Source organism: Daucus carota, chromosome 6, assembly GCF_001625215.2.
Source record: "Daucus carota subsp. sativus chromosome 6, DH1 v3.0, whole genome shotgun sequence".
Lineage (NCBI taxonomy): Eukaryota > Viridiplantae > Streptophyta > Magnoliopsida > Apiales > Apiaceae > Daucus > Daucus carota.
This window is the reverse complement of record NC_030386.2, coordinates 13,313,951-13,333,057: the sequence shown is the minus strand read 5'-3', so window position 1 is coordinate 13,333,057 and position 19,107 is coordinate 13,313,951.

Sequence of the window (19,107 nt, the reverse complement as noted above, 5' to 3'; positions counted from 1 at the left end):
TGGGGGTGTGATAAGTGGTATTTATACACATTTATAGGCCTTCATTTCCACTTAAATTGGTTGGTTGTACTTAAGTGATTAGTGTCTTTTGATGTGTTTTTAGTGTTTTTCTGTGCAGGTCACGAGTTGAGGTGATGAAGTGATTTTCTATCATTTTAGGTTGTTTTTGGTGCATTATTTGCAAGAATAGAGAATTGTGGATTCATCGCGACTTGGGATTTTGTGGGTATATCTTCTACAAACCCTCACGAGAGCACACTCGTCCACTAGAGCTATCTAGGGGTTTAAAGGGCTTGTTGCATGTGCTAAATGCAACCGTGATCACCTACGGAAGTGGTACTAGAGCGAGGAAGGACATGCACGCGAGAACGAGCTGAAAACGAAGAATTGGGCTGCCAGTGGCAGACAGTAGCGCGCCCGCGCTAACCTCTAGCGCGCCCGCGCTACCTACTGTTGCCACTAGCGCGCCTGCGCTAGTTTAGCGCGGCCGCGCCCAGCAGAAGTGTCCCGGGCCGATTTTTGAAGCTTTTCTGATGGATTTTTGCAGCGGTCGAGGCCCGGTTGACTTGGTCAATGTACTTTATTTTCTCATGTGTAAAACCCTAGCCTCCAAGAAGTAGTTTTTTATCGTAGAATATCAGAATATAGTTTTATCAGTTTTCTTTTGTAATCAAGCACATTATCGGTTTTGTATTGGATCGTTCTTCGCGAGGAAGTGACAGTTTCGAGCGAGATCGTGAACATCAAATCTGTAACGTTGTGTTCTTTATTATTAATTCAAGTATTTTTATTTCGTTTAATTCTCGTAGTTAATTATCATGTTTTCATTAGAACCCATGATGTCGATTAGTTCGATTATGAACTAACCGCCTTCATGGGATTCTAATGGATTTATCGATGTAGTTTAGTAACGAGATTGTTTGATTGATTTTGTGACGTACGTTGATATCTTTGCATGAGCCGTGCTTATTCTTCTTAGAAGCGTAGCTAACTTCTGAGTTGTTTGTTAATTCTTTCTGAAGCGAGAGTGGATGATTGAATTTAGAACTATGCCATGTAAACATAGGATTATGTGAATGAAACATAATTTGTGGTAGACTTGAACTATTTTTATCACCCTGTGTAATCACGATAGACGACTTGCTATTAAACCTCTCTGCTTACACTACCGCTATAGAGATATAGGGTCTGAGCTTTGTTGGTGTCCATGAGATTTCTATCTTAATTGTGGATTTTGATTGGTATGATATGTGTGCAACGAGAGTTGGCATGTATTACTTTCGTGTTGTCTGATTAGGATCAACAGTCGCATGTTAATCAGTAATTTCAATTCTAGATGAATTCGATAATGAAGTTAGAATCCCATGTGTTTTCCTATTCTGAATTTTATTAGTAATTTTAGTTATTAGTATAAAAGAAACCATCCTTGTTAATTGTCTTGGCAGTGAAAATTGATCATACATTGTTGCATAGGTGCGTATTCTTAATTCACCAGTCTCTGTGGGATCGAACTTAATATATTACTTGTGATCACGTGCGCTTGCGTGTAGATTTTTGCGAACATTGAGCTAGTTACAGATGAACCAGACAGTACATTTGTGTATCAGCTCATCAGATTAAATATTCTACGTCAAAAGAAAGTGGCCGTTCATTCAAGTCGAAGATCTTAATTGTTTACAGAAGACTGAAGACTCTGAAGAAGAAGAAAAGGGATAATTGATTATCTAATTATTTATTTCACTTCTCAAAATAATTATATTGGATGTGTAATTTATTTATTAAATTAATTCTATCTCGAATTAATTTAATTTATGAATTTATGCATTTAAAATAATTAAGTGAATATTAATTGGTTAATTAATTAAAGGGAAAATGGATTGTCTACTTGTAAAACACAAGGAAAGACAATCTATTTGATTGTCTACTTGGAAAACTACAAGGAAAGACAATCTAAAGGATTGTCTAAATGTTTAATCAAAAGGAAAGACAATCCAAGGCTTTGTCTTGTTAAATCAACAAGGTAAGACAATAACAATGATTGTCTTACCTCTTCCTTTTCCTTCCAACAGAAGGAAAGACAATCCTTGAGATTGTCTTACCTTCTCATTAGATTGTCTTACCTTCCCATTTCATTGTCTTGCCTTAGCTTAAGTTGTCTTGCCTTGCTTGTTTTGGCAAGACAAAGTGCTAAATTGTCTTAGCCACCACTAGATTGTCTTTGCACCATTGTCTTGCCTAGTTCATGGGATTTGCCTATAAATATGGCCTCCCCCCATTCATTTGTTCTTGTTCAAAGTGCTTGTAAGCTTTCAAGTTGTGCTAAACTTGCTATTCGTTAAAACCACAGTTTACTGTGCTTTGATCATTCGGTTGTTTTGTTCCACCGAGTTAGAATACTTTCTGTGAAATTTATTCTACGAACTAGTGGACATTAAAACGAACCATATTAATTATATAACGACTTAAAACATTGTTATATTAATTAATCTTAATCTGATTAACAAGTTACATTCCAATCAGATTTATTCCGCCGCGATTATTTTTAGTGACGATTGTATTCAACCCCCCCTTCTACAATCGTTCCAGGACCTAACAGTGAATGCAAGCGAACAACTATTCATGGTGGATGGATTCATTTTCGCAATGCTCTCCAGCTTAATGTTGGGGATCGTTGTTTTTTCAGGTGGATTAATGAATCTTACAATCATTTTCGAGTAGAAATTGTCAAACCAGTTCTTCTGAATTCTTAAATGCTTTCTATGCCTAAATGGTTTTGTTTGTATTTCCTGATCTTGCATGATCTAAGCTTAAACCATTACCTATATTTTGTACTTTGGTTTATTTTGTTTCGTTGAACTACCCTAACTCTGTAATTGTACTGTTCCTCTTTATTCATCATCAGTCTTAGCAAAATGTTTTATTCATCAGAACCTCAAACTTTCAACATTAGCTCAACTTCTTACTTTTTCCTCTTTCATGGATGCTTAACATTTTCCATAAAAACATACATTACTACTATTAAAAACATATATTCAGCAAACCAAATAAATTGTCACCAGCAAATATTAACATATAAAAGTAGGAGATGAAAATATCCAAAACCTATTTCTGAAATTGTTAATTACTTGAACATGTCAAACTTACTCAAGCTGAAGACATGTGTTAGTTTTTCAACTGCAAAAGTCAGTTTCCCAATTTTCTTGTTTAATTTTTTCATCCTCTTCTCCAACTTCGGTTTTTTCCTTGCTTTCTTTTTTTCCTCTCTGTACTCAGAAGCTTCGGACTCACTTCTGCTTGCTGATTGGGATAATTGTTCGTTGCTCTCCCTGCAAATATAGTCAAAGTTTGTAACTCATCTTTGTTGAGAAAATAATATTTTCGATAGTCCAAAATAATTGATCATCTTACATAACCCTGAATCTTTTTTTGTTTCGAGATGGCGGCGGCGGTGTCGGATACTTGGGCTTGTAATTAATCAACAACGCAATATTGATTAGAAGCCAATACAACAATAATAATAAAGTTCTAGATTATCTTACACTGCGAACATTCTTCTTTTGTTTGTTTTCGACTGCGTCTCCCTCTTCTCCTTGGAATTACCCGAAACGAATAAATTGAGGTTGTTCACTAAAGTATTGACAATATAAGTGGAAAGAAGAACCTGATCTTACATGGGCATCATCGAATCTCTGTTTCTGTTTGAGTCCTCCATTCTCTGTCTGTAGAACCCTAATTTGCCACATATGTTTGCTTCGGCTTCTTCAGTACTCTTTTGTTCTGTTTTGGATTGGGCTTTTGAATCAAGTTTTAGGCTTCAGTAATATGAACTGGGCCGGTGCGCTATAATATTTTGGTTTCGAAACCCTTTTCAAAATCACCTTTTTAAAAAAATCTGTTCAAAACAAATACAAAAAATCCAGTTTATTCAACTTTATGATCTTTTCGGGTTTTAATTTAGTCCTGAATTTTACATTTATAGAATATAAAAAAAATTAATGTCATACTAAAGACTGATTTTGGTTAATAATATTTCTGAAAAGTAAACACATTTGAACATTACTTCTTCTATTACGTAATGGCAAAAAGCGTCTTCTAATGTCGAATTTTAGTTATGGATGTACTGTCATCGACCAAATCTCACCTCTTTATGGATTGATATTATGAAAGAAGTCAAATTTAATATTAAGTAATCAAATTAAGTGTATACCATCATCAAATCTTTTTACCCGAAACCTATGGAACTTGGTACGCCACGATGGGCGGCATGTATACCTTCCAATATTTCTCGAATAGAATACTTCAATTCAATATTCGTGTCTGGTTTGACTTCTAGGCAGTGGAGGAGTCACATCGGTCTCACTTAATACCCATAAGCCTTAGAAATCGCCCCAAATCAGAGATAAAGAAAATTCGTATCTATTCGTATTAATTTCAGAAGTTTGTTCCAGTAATATCTATAACATTCTAGACACCATAAATTACATGCCACGATGGGTGACGTATACATAATTTATATTCGTCTTTATGTTAAATTACATACAAACAATGATGGAGACCATGGGATTTAATATCATATTAACTCCCTCTCCCACTTAGAATTTACTTTGAGGATTTTAATCTAGATGCATCGCCCTATGTTAGTTCTTCGAAGTCCACATGCATACTATCATGATCATAGCAACACAAAGAACACATAACATGACAGCATACTAACATGATTAAAGCATTAATGGAAAACATCCCTATGTCCATGTCATTCTAGCATGCGAAGGGTTAGTATCACATGGCATAACAACACAAACAAGAAACACATAATAACAATAATCAATAATCATAATAAAACACATCCACTATTATGGCCCCGGAAAAATCAGCTTCGAAATCAGCTTCCAGAAAACTTCGAGAGCCCGTTTGGAGGCCTAAACGGCCTCAGAATGCCTCGAAAAATCCCAAAAAACACCTTCGAAATCACCTCAACCTGAGTTCCCCGGGTTGTGGCTAGCTTCGTCTCGTTCTTCCGTCACCGAAAAGTGCTCATTCGCCCAAATCGGACATCGTATGCAAAAGTTACGCCCAAAACAGTGCAGCACCCCCGAAACCCTAATTGCAGCAGCGGAAGATCCTTGTTTCTTGCAGCCCCGTTGATCAAACAATTACATACTAATTGTACAGACGAACCAGCCTATTCTATTACATCAGATCATCATCTAAAACAATTACAAATTGAATTACAAGATCAAAACTATCACGATCAACCCTCGTGATTTACAACAGCCACGATAAACCACGTGGAATCCAAACATAACAGAATAATTAAAACACGGCCATAATAGTGGACAACGACCTGCATCACAGAATCACAATATACATGCATATATATAATCATGACATGGACTACATATCATAAAACGCAAAACCGCAACCTGGCTCTGATGCCATTGTTGGAACAATCGGACCTTGGCCCTGCGTTTTATGATACTGATTCAAAGTTCGAACAGAATATTAACCTTGATCGCTACGGCGCAAGCGATTCAAATCCACGTCTTCTACTGTATTCCTTGATTCTCCTTGGACGAAGTGTGGCCTTCGATCTCCCAAGGTGTGCCTCTCCTTAAAGCTCCGAAAACCCAAAACCCTAGCTGTCTCCTTGAGAAAAACGTCTGCCTCTCTCAAACTCTAGGATAAATTCGTTTTGGTGTATCTTTCAGCTTTAGGAGAACGAGAATATATATAGGCTACAGTAGGGATCATGGACCATTAGGTCATGCCTTCCAATGACATTCCGGGCCAGGCCCAATGTCATTAAATATTAATTCTATCCACTAAAGAACTAATATTTGCACTACCTTTCCTAATTCCGTAAATTAATTATTTAATTCGGCTCCCATATTAATTGCTTATAAATTCCCCATGTTTAAGATATCGCATGTCCATTAATTAAATTAATTTCTGACAATTAATTTAATTAATATCTTTTATCCTTGATCATCCACTCAACCTTATAATTATGCAAGAACAAATCTGCCTGCAGGACTAAAGCATAATTATCTTTATGAGCTTTCAAGAGGACATCATCACCCGAATATATTTTTCGGACACTGTTTCCTTCTATAGTAAATATTCCACTCTGTATATAATGTCATTGCCCAATACATAAATTCGTAATTTAAAATAAATTACTTAATTTATGAGTCAAGGCATGTGCATTAAATACAAGTGTCAATCACTATATCCGGATTAAGAACTTAAGCATTAATAACATCATAGAATCTTAGTTCTTTATTGTCAGAATTAAAGAAACAATTATTCTACTATTTTGATCCCGTTCAATATACACAAAGTATATAAGTATTATTCAATAGTCAAGATAAACTATTTCCAAATAATACTTCAGCCGTTCCAGTGGTTTGTCTAACACCACCTCGACTGTGAACCCTTATTATATTATATAAGGAGTCTGACAAGTTAATCTTCTGCTATCCCATTTGATACTAGATTGTCTACAATATATAATATACAGACAATGTGAAAACATGCATTCAAGATTCTCAAATAATTGTTATATACTTCAAATGAATATTTCAGTATAACCCTAACACAAAGAGGAAAAGATTCCAGGACATGAAGAACAACGTTGTGGATGAAATTTATAATCTGGTTATTGCTTCAGATGCTTTTGTAACAGAAGTGGAAACAGCAACTGAAGAATTCTGTTCTATCTTCCAAAATATGGAGAAGCGTCAAACCAACTTGATTAACCAAGCAGTTTTAATCAACGAAAGATATGGGTAATTTAATATGTTTTTTGAAGAATTTTTGTTTAGTAATAAATATCTGATAACGTATCTTGACACGTGGAAAATCGCAGGTCTATTGCTGATATTGTTGAAGAAAAGAAGAAACCTAAAATTGGAGAAATTTCATCTTCGTTTCAAAGTTTACCATTAAGCTATTCGAAGAGTACCGATAGATTACTTGATGATTTTGAAAGTTCTCTAAACAGACATACTGATAGAACAAATAAAGCAGTGCAGACTCTGATTAGTAAGTTTAATGAAAGTGTTGAGGCGTGGAAGAATAAGTATGAAGAACTGAAGGATCAAGTTAATATTCTTGCAAACAACAAAACACAACATCGAAAGAAAGTAAATCAATATAGGAGTGTTCTCTACAGGTTTATTCCGGGAATTGATTCTTCCGACTCAGATGAGTCTGAATGAAGTTTGCATGAACATAGCTTTTTCATGGTATGTAATTGGTTGTTTAATGCCCTTATTTTGTTATGAATTTGTCATGTGGATTGATCTTTTATTCAGTTTAATTTGTTGTATGTGTTTTGTTTGCAATTTTAGCAGTTAAATTTTTGCAGTTAAATCATAAATCAATAGTTGTTAATACAAAACACCAAAATATGGTTGAAAAGTCCCAACAACATTTCATACCACTTGCAGACAAACAACAATTCAGTTCCACAATGCTCTACACCTTAATGTTGGGGATCGTTGTGTTTTCAGATGGATTAATGAATGTTTCAATCATTTTCGAGTTGAGATGGTGAAACCAGTTCTTCTTAAGTTTTAATTACATCCTGAATCATGAGTGGTTCTGTTTCTATTTCCTGCTCTTTATGCCCCAAGCTTAACATTTGTTCTGATGATTCTGATAGAATGCCATTTGTCAAGGCTACAAAAACGTGTTAAACAATTCATACAACTTCCCATAATGCTGAACACATAATTGCATAAATTACTCTAAAACATCAAATTAATGGCAATATCCTCTGAACTGATATAAAAGGCAAGTTCATACTAACATTCATTGAAAACAGTAGCATCAACCAGTCACATGCAATTTCCAGAGCCTCAGTGATTTTGTCACTTTTAATCTGCAAATCTGTACAAAAAGCTAGTTCTTTCACTTGATTTACAACATAATATTTATATACTCAAACATAATTCAATGGGTTCAATATCCAACCTTATTCATTCCCTCAGATTTGCAACAGCTTCGTGATCTAGATTTATGAAAAAACTTGTTTCTTGGCAGTTTGTTAACTTCGGTTCATCTACAATATAATTGTAACGAACTTTTGTGAAGCAATTACAAATTTTTAACATATATCAAAAATATAGTACCTGTCAAACACTGAACTTTACAGCTCGAGATGATGACGATCACTGGATGCTGCACTACATCATGGACAGCTTGCTCAAAAGATTCCGCCATTTCGCCGTAGAAGATGACCTTGGTCGAATTGCTGTCAACATTTTTTTCATATGAATTCGATGAACAAATATGGTACAGAAACTCCCCACCCAGTTCTGCTCGAAATACAGCGATGTACTACATGAATCTATGGAACTGAAATTGCGTAATGGGTATATTCTTCCTGTTCAATTTGATGTAGTAAAGTGTGAGTTAAAGGGGGTTCTGTGGTTTTTTAAAGACCTCGAGCTGGAAGGGGGTGAGATCTTGTTGTTTGAGTACTTTGGACGCTTTAAGTTCAACGTTTACATAATAGGTCGAAATGGTTCAGAAATTAACTACCCAGATAAACTACATTGTCTACAACACCGCTCATCTGGAATAGGTTATTATACGAATGCCTCCTATTTTCCACTAATTTACTTAATATTACATTGACTGTATGTATAAATTTTGTTGCTATTGTAGTTACCCTGTATGACGCTGGATGGAGGTTTATCATTTTTCGTCCTGCGGGTTCAGGAATTTTTGATGACGTGGTACGCTTCTTTTTTACTGAGTACTTATTGTTGAAAATGGATTATGAGCAACAGGGTTTTATTGTTGTTGAAAATGGTTTATGAAATACAATTTTTTACTTTTTTTTAGGATCCTCCTGCGGCATTCATTAATCGTTGTGGATTTGCTTTACCAAAGCGTATTACATATGTTTTGAGAAATGGGAAGAAGTTTATTGGCACATACAAATCCCAAACTTGTCGCTTCAGTGGTTTCAATTCAATGTTTGAGATATTAGGAGGGCATACTGTTCTTGACGTACGTGGTTTTCTATTTACCTACAACGGTACTAAAGAAGTTTTCATAACTGCTTTTGATTCACAGTGTAATGAAATTGTCTTCCCAGGAACACCACTTTGCATGGGTAACTTAATTGATTACATTCTTGTGAAAATATTTTTGGCCTATGTAGACTTTGACTGATTGTTAACTAAACTTATTTCAATGGCTTTGCTACTCTATTGATCTTTATAGATTCAACTGGTTCTTATCCCCTACTGGGAACATATTTTCAAATCACCGTGGAGACTAAACATATGTTGGATGACTGCTTCGTGGTTGTAAGTGTTGATGAACTATGATTTTATTTTTCTAATCAGTTTTGGTGTGCTTGTGTTGGCGATTATATCTGTTTATGGTTTTCATTTTCGGCAGGATATACCCAAGGATTATAAGGACTTATTTGATGAGTGGGATAACTTCCAGTGCATCATTATATATTCAGAATTGACATGTTGGAGGCTTCTAATTCGCAAAAGGGATGATTACCACTGTGCGACAATCGAAGATGGGTGGCGTAAAATGCGTGATGATTTGGCGTTGATTGTTGGCAATATTAGTGTGTTCGAATGCCCAATACAATCTTATGACCAATTCAAGATTCGAGTGTTACCTCCTGATGAGGTGATTTGAGTATTTTAATCTTTGATGAATATTTCTACCTTTGTATTAAAACACGAATTTATGTGCTTTATTCCCTATACTCTGTTCCAGTTTATGAATATTATGTCAGGGTAATGGTCATATGAATACAAATGCCATTTCTGAAGCACATAATGATTTGAAGACCAACTCCATTTCTTCAGCTATGACATCCAGAAGAGTTACGTTTCCTGTGGTTATGCAATTTATTTTTATATATCTTCATCAATGAGGGTTTATTATTTATAGTTTTTAACATGAATGTATATTAAAAAATAAGGTTTTATTGTTTATATTTTTCTTAGTTTATTGTTTCCTGAGTTTATTTCTTAGTTTATATTTTTCTTCAAACTATAAATATATTGTGAAACGTAAATTACAATAACTTCGTGTCTTAACTTTAAATATGATAACCCACCAATTACAAATAAATTACAAATAAATTACACGAACTCAGATTTACTAATATGATGAAATGCATGTATATAGCGATAATAAAATAACAAAGAAAGCAAATCAATAAACCATGCATGCTTGCATGGAGCCAATCAAGAGTTTAGTACGTAAAAAAAATTGAACTATGAAGTACAAAGAGGACCCACCCACATACTTTCTACACTCCACTTGCTTGGTTTTAATAATTTAAAAAGGAATGTGTGGCTACAAATGTGCCACATACAATGGCAAGGGGTAAATAAGAGCAAGTAGGAACCAAAAGACTTAATGCCCCATGTTCCAAACTTTCAAACAGTAAAAAAAACTCAGGAATAAAGGAGTAGTTGATTAGTTTACTGAAGAGCTGTAACATTGATAAAATCTATCAATTTGGAGCCTCCAAATCGGACACTGGAAACCGTAGGATAGAGAATCCATTAGACGCTTGCAATATGCATCCTTATGGCCAGAGCTTTCGTAAGGAGCCTACTGGCCGTTGTTCTGACGGACTACTCACGATTGATTACATTGGTATGAACTTAAATGTACTCCTCATAAGCCATAAGTGTTAACCAATAATAATTTGCATGTGGAATGTTAAGAAATGTACATTTTTTTAATATATGTCCCTTCCTCCAAAAACTCGATTTAGCAAGGGAGTTCTTATAAGATGTTTCTTTATTAAACAGAATCTGCAGCTGGTATCCCCTTTCTCAATCCGTATCTGAATTTCAAGGCAAATTTTAGCCATGGTGTAAACTTTGCAGTTGGTGGTTCTACAGCATTGCCAGTAATGAAAAATGCCACTGGTACCTGGAGTTCTCTTCAAGTACAAGTTAACTGGATGTACAATTTTGTTGGTTCGCTCTGCAATTCACATAATTGTAAGTTATTTAACAATGTATATTGATAACTCCAGATCCCGTTCCGGTAGCTCCTCCGCCGTGCACTGGTGTCTTGCGGTGTAGCTGCTGGATGGGTGTCTACAAAACAACACCGGAGGGGGGTTTGAGCCCCGCGGCGCCTCCGGCGTGAGAATGAGTGCAGGTATCGGAATAGATGAACTGGAAATAAGTTATCTATATGTGGTGGGTGAAGGTGGTGTATGGTGGCTGTGTGATGGCTGTATGGTGGCTGTGTGTTTGTATTTTAACTGAGTGCACAAGTGTGTGTGTAATGTGAGTGTAGAGAGTGAAGTAACCCTTAAACTCTTGATCCTTGGTCTATTTATAGGCCAAGGATTAGGGTTCAAGGGTGCGTACCTGGATCCTGGTCCTACACGTGTAGGGGTTTGATCCCCTACACGTGTCCAGGTGTCAGCGTAGGAGTAGTATTTTGGAATGTTCCCTGGCTTGTCTCTATCGCCAGTAGTTGACCGTTATGTTTTGTCTTCATGGTGTCAGTCTGTGACTTGTGCAGCAAGTGTCGGCTGGTACATATGTACCCGGGCAAATAGTAGGTTTTACTGTACCCGGGTAAGGTATCCTGTCCGGGTTGCGTTATTCTGTTTGGCCTAGGGGTTATCTGGCAGGGCTGATGGCTATCCGGGGTAGAAGTCCCTTGGGAGGACCTGGGTCCTCCTTATCCGGATTATATCCTATCATTTGCCCCCCACTCCCTTACATAGATTCTCTATGTGAGGGAGTAGAATGCTCTGGTTGACCCGGGTATTGGATGGGCATTTTTGTTCTTGCCCCCCTGCCCGGGTAAGGGCGGGTAAGAGGTGAGATTGTTTGCTTTTGCTCCCCTATCCGGGTAAGGTCGGATAAGAGGTGAGATTGTTTGCTTTTGCTCCCCTACCCGGGTAAGGTCGGGTAAGAGGTGAGTTTGTTTGCTTTTGCTCCCCCATCCGGGTAAGGTTGGGTGAGAGTTGGGATTGTTTGCTTTTGCTCCCTTACCCGGGTAAGGTCGGGTAAGAGGTGAGATTGTTTGCTTTTGTTCTCTTACCCGGGTAAGGTCGGGTAAGAGGTGAGATTGTTTGCTTCTGTTTTATGACGCTTTCCCCGAGTCGGTTGGTGCTTGTTCGGTTTTTAGTGCCCGGGTCTGTGGCATCTGAACCGTTTGGAGTCTCTTGTAATTTGAAAAGGTTTCACAGCTGCCCGTTTTCGAAATTTGGGCCATCGCGCCTTTTGAGGGGTTTAATAATTACTGTTGTAATAACGGTTGATTGTCCAATAGAGGGGTGCCACGTGGATAGTGATGGGACTATAAGTACGGAGGCATCCCCCATTTTTTATCTTTTACTTTCATTTTCGCTTCCTTCACTCCTTTTCCAAAGAACTGCTTCTTGGTGCCTGTTCGTGCGTTGCTCTTCGCCGGAGCTTTTACCGATCGCTGCTTTACTTCTTCCGTGCTCTTCAAAACCGGCAAGAGCTCAAACTTTTCCTTGTTGTTTTTCATACTTGCTTTTGATTTCGTTGGAAGTAATGAACTACATGCTTCTTGTTTTCGTTGATTCTTGTGCCTCGATTTGGTGTATATATATGTGGATTTTGGGTGTTTACTGTTTAGATATGATGATTGATGGTTGTGTAAACGTGGATTTTAGGTTTCGAATGGCTTTTTGTTTGATTGTTTTTGGTTTGAAGATCTGGGTTTTGTTGAATGTTCTTGATGGGATATATGTGTGTATATGTGTATAGCGGTTAGGGTTTGAAGTTTGATTTATGATTTTGGTTTGAAATAATTTAGAAACTGTTTGTGGCTATTGGGATTCTTGGGGTTTTGCTTGAACCCGGGTAAGGATTTCCTGCCCGGGTTGGGTAGGTTAGGGTTTGAAGTTTGATTTATGATTTTGGTTTGAAATGATTTAGGAACTGTTTGTGGCTATTGGGATTCTTGGGGATTTGACTGAACCCGGGTAGGGATTTCTTACCCGGGTTGGGTAGGTAGTCTGATGGTTTTTTTATGTGGGTATGGGGAGTATTCGGGTAGAGATCTTCTGTTTTCTTGGCACTCGTAGACCTTTTCGTGGTATTGTGTTTTTAGGCTCGGGACCCGAGTGTTATTTCAGTAGCTACCCGGGTGTCATTTCAGTAGCTAGTAGTCTTCTCCCCACGTAGATTTGAAAATGGGACCCAGGTAGATGTCCTGGGTAGGTTTAGCAGTGGGAGGCTTCGGGTTGGTTTTACAGAATGATGTATCCGGATAGTCATAGTTACATTCTCGCGATTTCCCAACTTATTGTTCCTCACATAGATTTAGGACAGGATCCGGACCAATATAAAACTTGTAATAAAATTGGTTAAATTTTGAACTGACCCGGGCTCTTCTTTTCCTCTAGGTCCATGGTCCGGATCCATAAGAGGGCCAAGAGAGATATTGTTGCTTTTTCTGGTGTGCCCGGACAATATTCGAGCGATAGTGATCTTGACGAGCGTCAATCACTAGCAGACCGGGCTCGTGAAAAGATGGCTGAGAGGGAAGCAGCCGCATCTGGGGTCGTGTCCGAGTTCCAGAAGGTGTCTCAGGCCGAGGGGAAGCAAGTGATCATGACCCCGGAAGCCCTGTGGATGGATACAAAATCTTACTTTATCACCAAGGCGCCTCTGGCGGATGAGAGGGAGTTTTACCGAGGAATATCGTCTTTTTACAAATTTAAGCATCCAGGAGGACCTCTAGGTCCTTACAACAAAGAAGAGTTCGATGAGCGGTTTAAGACTTATTCGGTTGCCCGGGCTCCGTATCCTGTCAAGAACTCGTTCCGGGAACTGCCATGGAAGGTCCAGGATAAGTTGATCCGGGTTGCGTTCCAGCTACCGGATACAATCGAGTGGAGATGGCCCGAGCCTGGGGAAAGGATTTATCACCGGCCGGCTGATGGATTTGTTCCGGTATGGATGGAGCACTTGAGGTCTGGGTGGAACCCGAGGTGGCATCTATTCTTCCGTCACCTTTGCAAATATGAATACAAATGTTCTCCGATGCAGATCACTCCGAACGCAATCAAGTGGATGACTTGGTTTCTATGCGCTTGTAATAAAATGGGGTATCAGCCTACCTTCAAGCTATTCCATATGCTTTTCCAATTTAAGAAGTCCGGGGAAAGGCCGTTATATGAGCTTCGATTCCGGTCGAAAGAGTGTGGTTTGGGACCCGGGTTCCTTAAACTGGTGATGCTCCAGTCTTCTCTGAAGAACTGGAATTACGAGGTTCTAATGTTGAAGGGTCTGGATGTCCATTACATGCCCTATCTCGTTACAGACGATAAGCTGGTTAGGACCAATTTTGGGGCCCCGGGTGCGTCGGGGAAGTTCCGAGACCAGTTGATGAAGTTTTGTGGGTGCCTCGGGCAGCAAATGACTCGGGACACCTTCATGCAATTTGATAAATTGCACGAATGGGGATGTAAGTATAATCCGGGTTGTCTGCTTTTGTCTTTGTACTTGTATTTTTTCCTTTGCTTGTTTGCTTTAATCCGGGTTGTCTGCTGTTGTCTTTGTACTTGTATTTTTTCCTTTGCTTGTTTGCTTTAATCCGGGTTGTCTGCTGTTGTCTTTGTACATATGTTTCTTTTCCTCAACTGTGGTGTGACCCGGGTATTGTTTGTCTGCAGGTTTGCCTTATTTTAACAAGGACTTGTGGAAAAGTATGGCTAATGAGCATTTTGCCGCCGCTCTGAGGAACCTGGGGGGAGTCCATTCGATTCCCAAGCCTACGCCAAAACCTAAGACCGGGGCTGGGAAGAATGATGAGTCCGGATCCTCTCGACAAGAGGTGACTGGTGGGGAGTCTAGTGCTGCGGTCGAGAAGGTTACTCCCGGGGTGGCTGAGGAGATTCTGGAGATTGGTAGCCCGGAGTTGGTGACCCGGGGGAGGAAAAGGAAACAGCTTTCGGAGCAAAAGGCTCCTGCCAAGGCCCCCAAAGTTGGTCGAGGAAAGGAGATCATGGTGGAATCCGACTCAGATGAGAGTGAGGACGCGGATGAGGGAGAAGGTGCCCGGGTTGTCCTTGGCGCCGGGAAGTATTCGGCTAGGGAAATAATCAAATTGATGTCCGGGATTCCCACTGATGAAGACTGGGTGAAGATGGACGACACCGGGTTGGTGAACACCTTCAGGGAGATCGGGAGTCTCTGGGGCCAGGTAAATGCGGTTTGGCTTTCATCCTTCTTTTGTTTTCTTTCTAAGTTAATGCTCCGTCGTTTAAATTGTCAATTTTGTGGATCCGGGTTTGCAGCTGGGGGCTCGGTTGGCCGGGTTCGATACCATGGCTTTTGATGTAATAAAGTCAGAGAGGGATACTGCTGATGCTTGTGGAGAAAGGACCCGGAAAGCTGAATCTAACCTGGCTCTGGAGAGGTCTGCTAAGGAGAAACTGGAGTCCGAGTTGGACCGAAGGGTGAAAGAGGCCGAGACCCGGATGGAAGTTGAGTGGAAGCGGAAGCTGGAGGAGGCTGAGACTTGAGCAGGAGATGCTGAGAAAAGGGTGTCCGGGTTGGAGAGAGAGATCGAGGGTTTGAAGAAATAGCTTGAGGATCGACAAGAGCCTGCAGCTGTGATCGCTGATTTTAAAAAATCTGAAGAGTATAAGGGTGACCTGGCCAAGGCCGCCGCCGCGGAGGTTGTTCGTTGCTGGACTGTTGCCGAGAGGCACATCAAAACGGACCCGGCGGCCGATTTGAACAGCTTTATCAATCTTTATATTCAGGCCAAGGATGATGTTTCTGCTGGCAAGGGTGAACCCAAACCCTTTGAGGGTTCTTCTCCGAGCTTCATCGCCCCAGCTAACCCGGTTGCTTCCGTTGATGCGGCTCTCCAGACAAACAACCTTCCCCCTGCTACCTGATTACTTCCTCCTTGATCTTTGATTACTTATAAAATGATTTTTTGTAACTCTAAGCTTGTTCTTGGAATTTGGATATTTGTCCGGGGTCTATGTAGACCCGGGTTTATGGATGTTCTTTTTGTTGCTTTTCGTCAAATATCTCCTTGTATCTTTTACTTGCGAATGTTTCTATCTGCTTAGCATATTTCTTGCCCAGATTGATTGCTTTAGCACAATTTTGTTCTTAGAAACTTTTTCTAAGTAGAGATAGTACAGGTGTACCCGGGTAGAGTATACCCCGGGTTGATTGCTTTTAGGACAATTTTGCACTTAGAAATTTTTCTAAACAGAGATAATACAGGTGTACCCGGGTAGAGTATACCCCGGGTTGATTGCTTTTAGGACAATTTTGCACTCTACCATTTTTCTAAGTAGAGATAATACAGGTGTACCCGGGTAGAGTATACCCCGGGTTGATTGCTTCTAGGACAATTTTGGACTTAGAAATTTTTTTCCAAATAGACGATTGCATGGAGGGATTCGGGTAGATCACGTCCGGATTGTATGCTTTTTTAGCTTTTATAGAATATTTTTCCAAGTTTAATGATTGTATGGTGGATCGGGGTAGATCATGCCCGGATCGCTTGTATCTTTTAGCTTTTGTACTTAGGAGTTTTCCAAGTCAAATGATTGTATGGTGGGTCCGGGTAGATCATGCCCGGATTGCTTGTTCCTTTTAGCTTTTGTACTTGGGAATTTTCCAAGTCAAATGATTGTATGGTGGATCCGGGTAGATCATGCCCGGATTGCTTGTTTCTTTTAGCTTTTGTACTTAGGAATTCTCCAAGTCAAATGATTGTATGGTGGATTCGGGTAGATCATGCCTGGATTGCTTGTTTCTTTTAGCTTTTGTACTTAGAAATTTTCCAAGTCAAATGATTGTATGGTTGATCCGGGTAGATCATGCCCGGATTGCTTGTTTCTTTTAGCTTTTGTACTTAGAAATTTTCCAAGTCAAATGATTGTATGGTGGATCCGGGTAAATCATGCCCGGGTTGTGTGCTGATATTGCTTGATTGCCTTAGAAATTTTCTAAGTAAATAATAATATAGATTCATCAACAGCAAAAGGCTTCATTGATATTAAAACGATTACATAGCTCTGAGAATGATCAAAAGTACATGATTGCTTTTAGGAATATGTAGCTGTTTTCCAGGATCCTTTCTTCTCCATCGCTCTATTGGTAGAACTTCCTCAACCTGAGACCATGCCAAGTGTTTGATACTTCGGATCCGTCCATGTGTTCGAGCTTGTAGGTACCCGGCCTTAGAACTTCTTTGACCCTGTAAGGGCCTTCCCACTTTGGCATCAACTTGCCTGTGTTGGTTGGATCTGAGGCTTCGGTGTCCCGTAGGACCAGGTCCCCTGCTTGGAAATTCATAACCCGGGATTTTTTGCTGAAGTGATCCCGGATCTTTTCCTTGTATTTTTCCATCCTAGCGATTGCCTGGTCTCGAACTTCATCTGCTAGATCCAGGTTGACCCGGAGCCCCTCTTCATTTGCAATTTCATCAAAGTTGATTGCTCTATGGGAAGGTGACCCGACTTCGATTGGGAGCATTGCCTCTGTTCCATAGGCCAACTTGAAGGGAGTTTCTCCGGTGCTTGTCCGGGGACTGGTTCGGTATGACCAAAGAACATGTGGTAATTCTTCTAGCCATTTGCTCTTGCTTTCTTCTAGCCTTTTTTCAATTCCTCTCAGGAGGATCCGGTTGGTAACTTCTACCTGGCCATTACCTTGAGGGTAGGCGACTGATGATTTTTTATGCTTGATGCCTCTTTCGGTCAGGTAATTCTCGAAATCTGACCCTATGAACTGGGGTCCATTGTCTGAGACCAGGACTCTTGGTAGTCCGAACCTCATCAGGATGTTCTCCATGAACCGGATGACATCCTATTGATTGATTGTCCGCATCGCTTTGGCCTCGACCCACTTGGTCATATAATCAATGGAGACAAGTAGGTATCTAAGGTCTCCTTTGGCCCGGGGAAAGGGTCCCATGATGTCTATCCCCCAAACAGCAAAAGGGATTGGGGACAGAACCGAAGAGGGTAGGACAGGGCTTACCCGGGGTACATTGCTGAACAGCTGACAGTTCTTGCATTTTTTCACGAACTCCATAGCGTCCTGGTGGATAGTCGGCCAATAGTATCCCTGTCTGATGATCTTGTAGGCTAAGCTTTTGGCCGACATGTGGTCTCCGAAAATTCCTTCGTGTACTTCCCTCAAGCAGTACTCAGATTCTTCCGGGCCGATGCATTTCAGGATCGGGGCTGAGTAAGTTCTGCGGAATAGGATCCCGTCTTCTACGAAGTACTTGGCCGCCTTAGCCTTTAATCTTTGAGCTTTTCCTTTGTCTTCGGGTAACTCTCCCTTCTCTATGTAGTTGATCAGGGGAGTCATCCGGGTAGGGTCGTTGTTGATTTCAAAGATTTCCTCTTGTTCGATCGTTGGTTTATGTAGTTCTTCAAAGTAAACTGAGCTATCCAGGTCGGCCGAATTCTGGACAAGCCTGGAAAGGTTGTCTGCTTCCGAATTTTCTTCTCTGTTGACTTGCAAGATTTTGCACCCGGGGATCAGAGTAAGATAACTTTTTACCAAGGCTTGATACTTGGTCAGAATCGGGTCCTTGGCGAGATATTCTCCGTTGGTCTGCCTTACCACGATCTGGGAATCACTGTAGATGGTGAGGTTCCGTATTGACAGGGTCCGGACCAACTTCAATCCTGCTAACAGGGCTTCATACTCTGCTTGATTGTTGGTTGCTGCAAAGTTGAAAGAGATTGCTGTTTTGATGGTGAACCCGTCCGGGCTTTTTAGGATTAGTCCGGCTCCTGACCTTTCGGTTGTTGAGGAGCCGTCAACATGGAGTATCCAAGACCCCGGGTTAGACTCTGCCGGGGCTTCTGGTTCAGTTTCCATGGGAGTTGCCTGGTTTTCTGGGAAGTTGCATTCCACCACAAAATCCGCCAGGACCTGGGCTTTGACTACTGTCCGGGGTAGGAATGTTAGGCTGAACTGGCTAAGTTCGATTGCCCAGTTTACTAGTCTCCCGGAGATGTCTGGCTTGTGAATGATTTTCCTCAAAGGTTGGTCTGTGACAATCCTGATTTCTCTTCCTTGAAAGTAGTGTCTGAGTTTCCTGGATGCGGTGATCAGT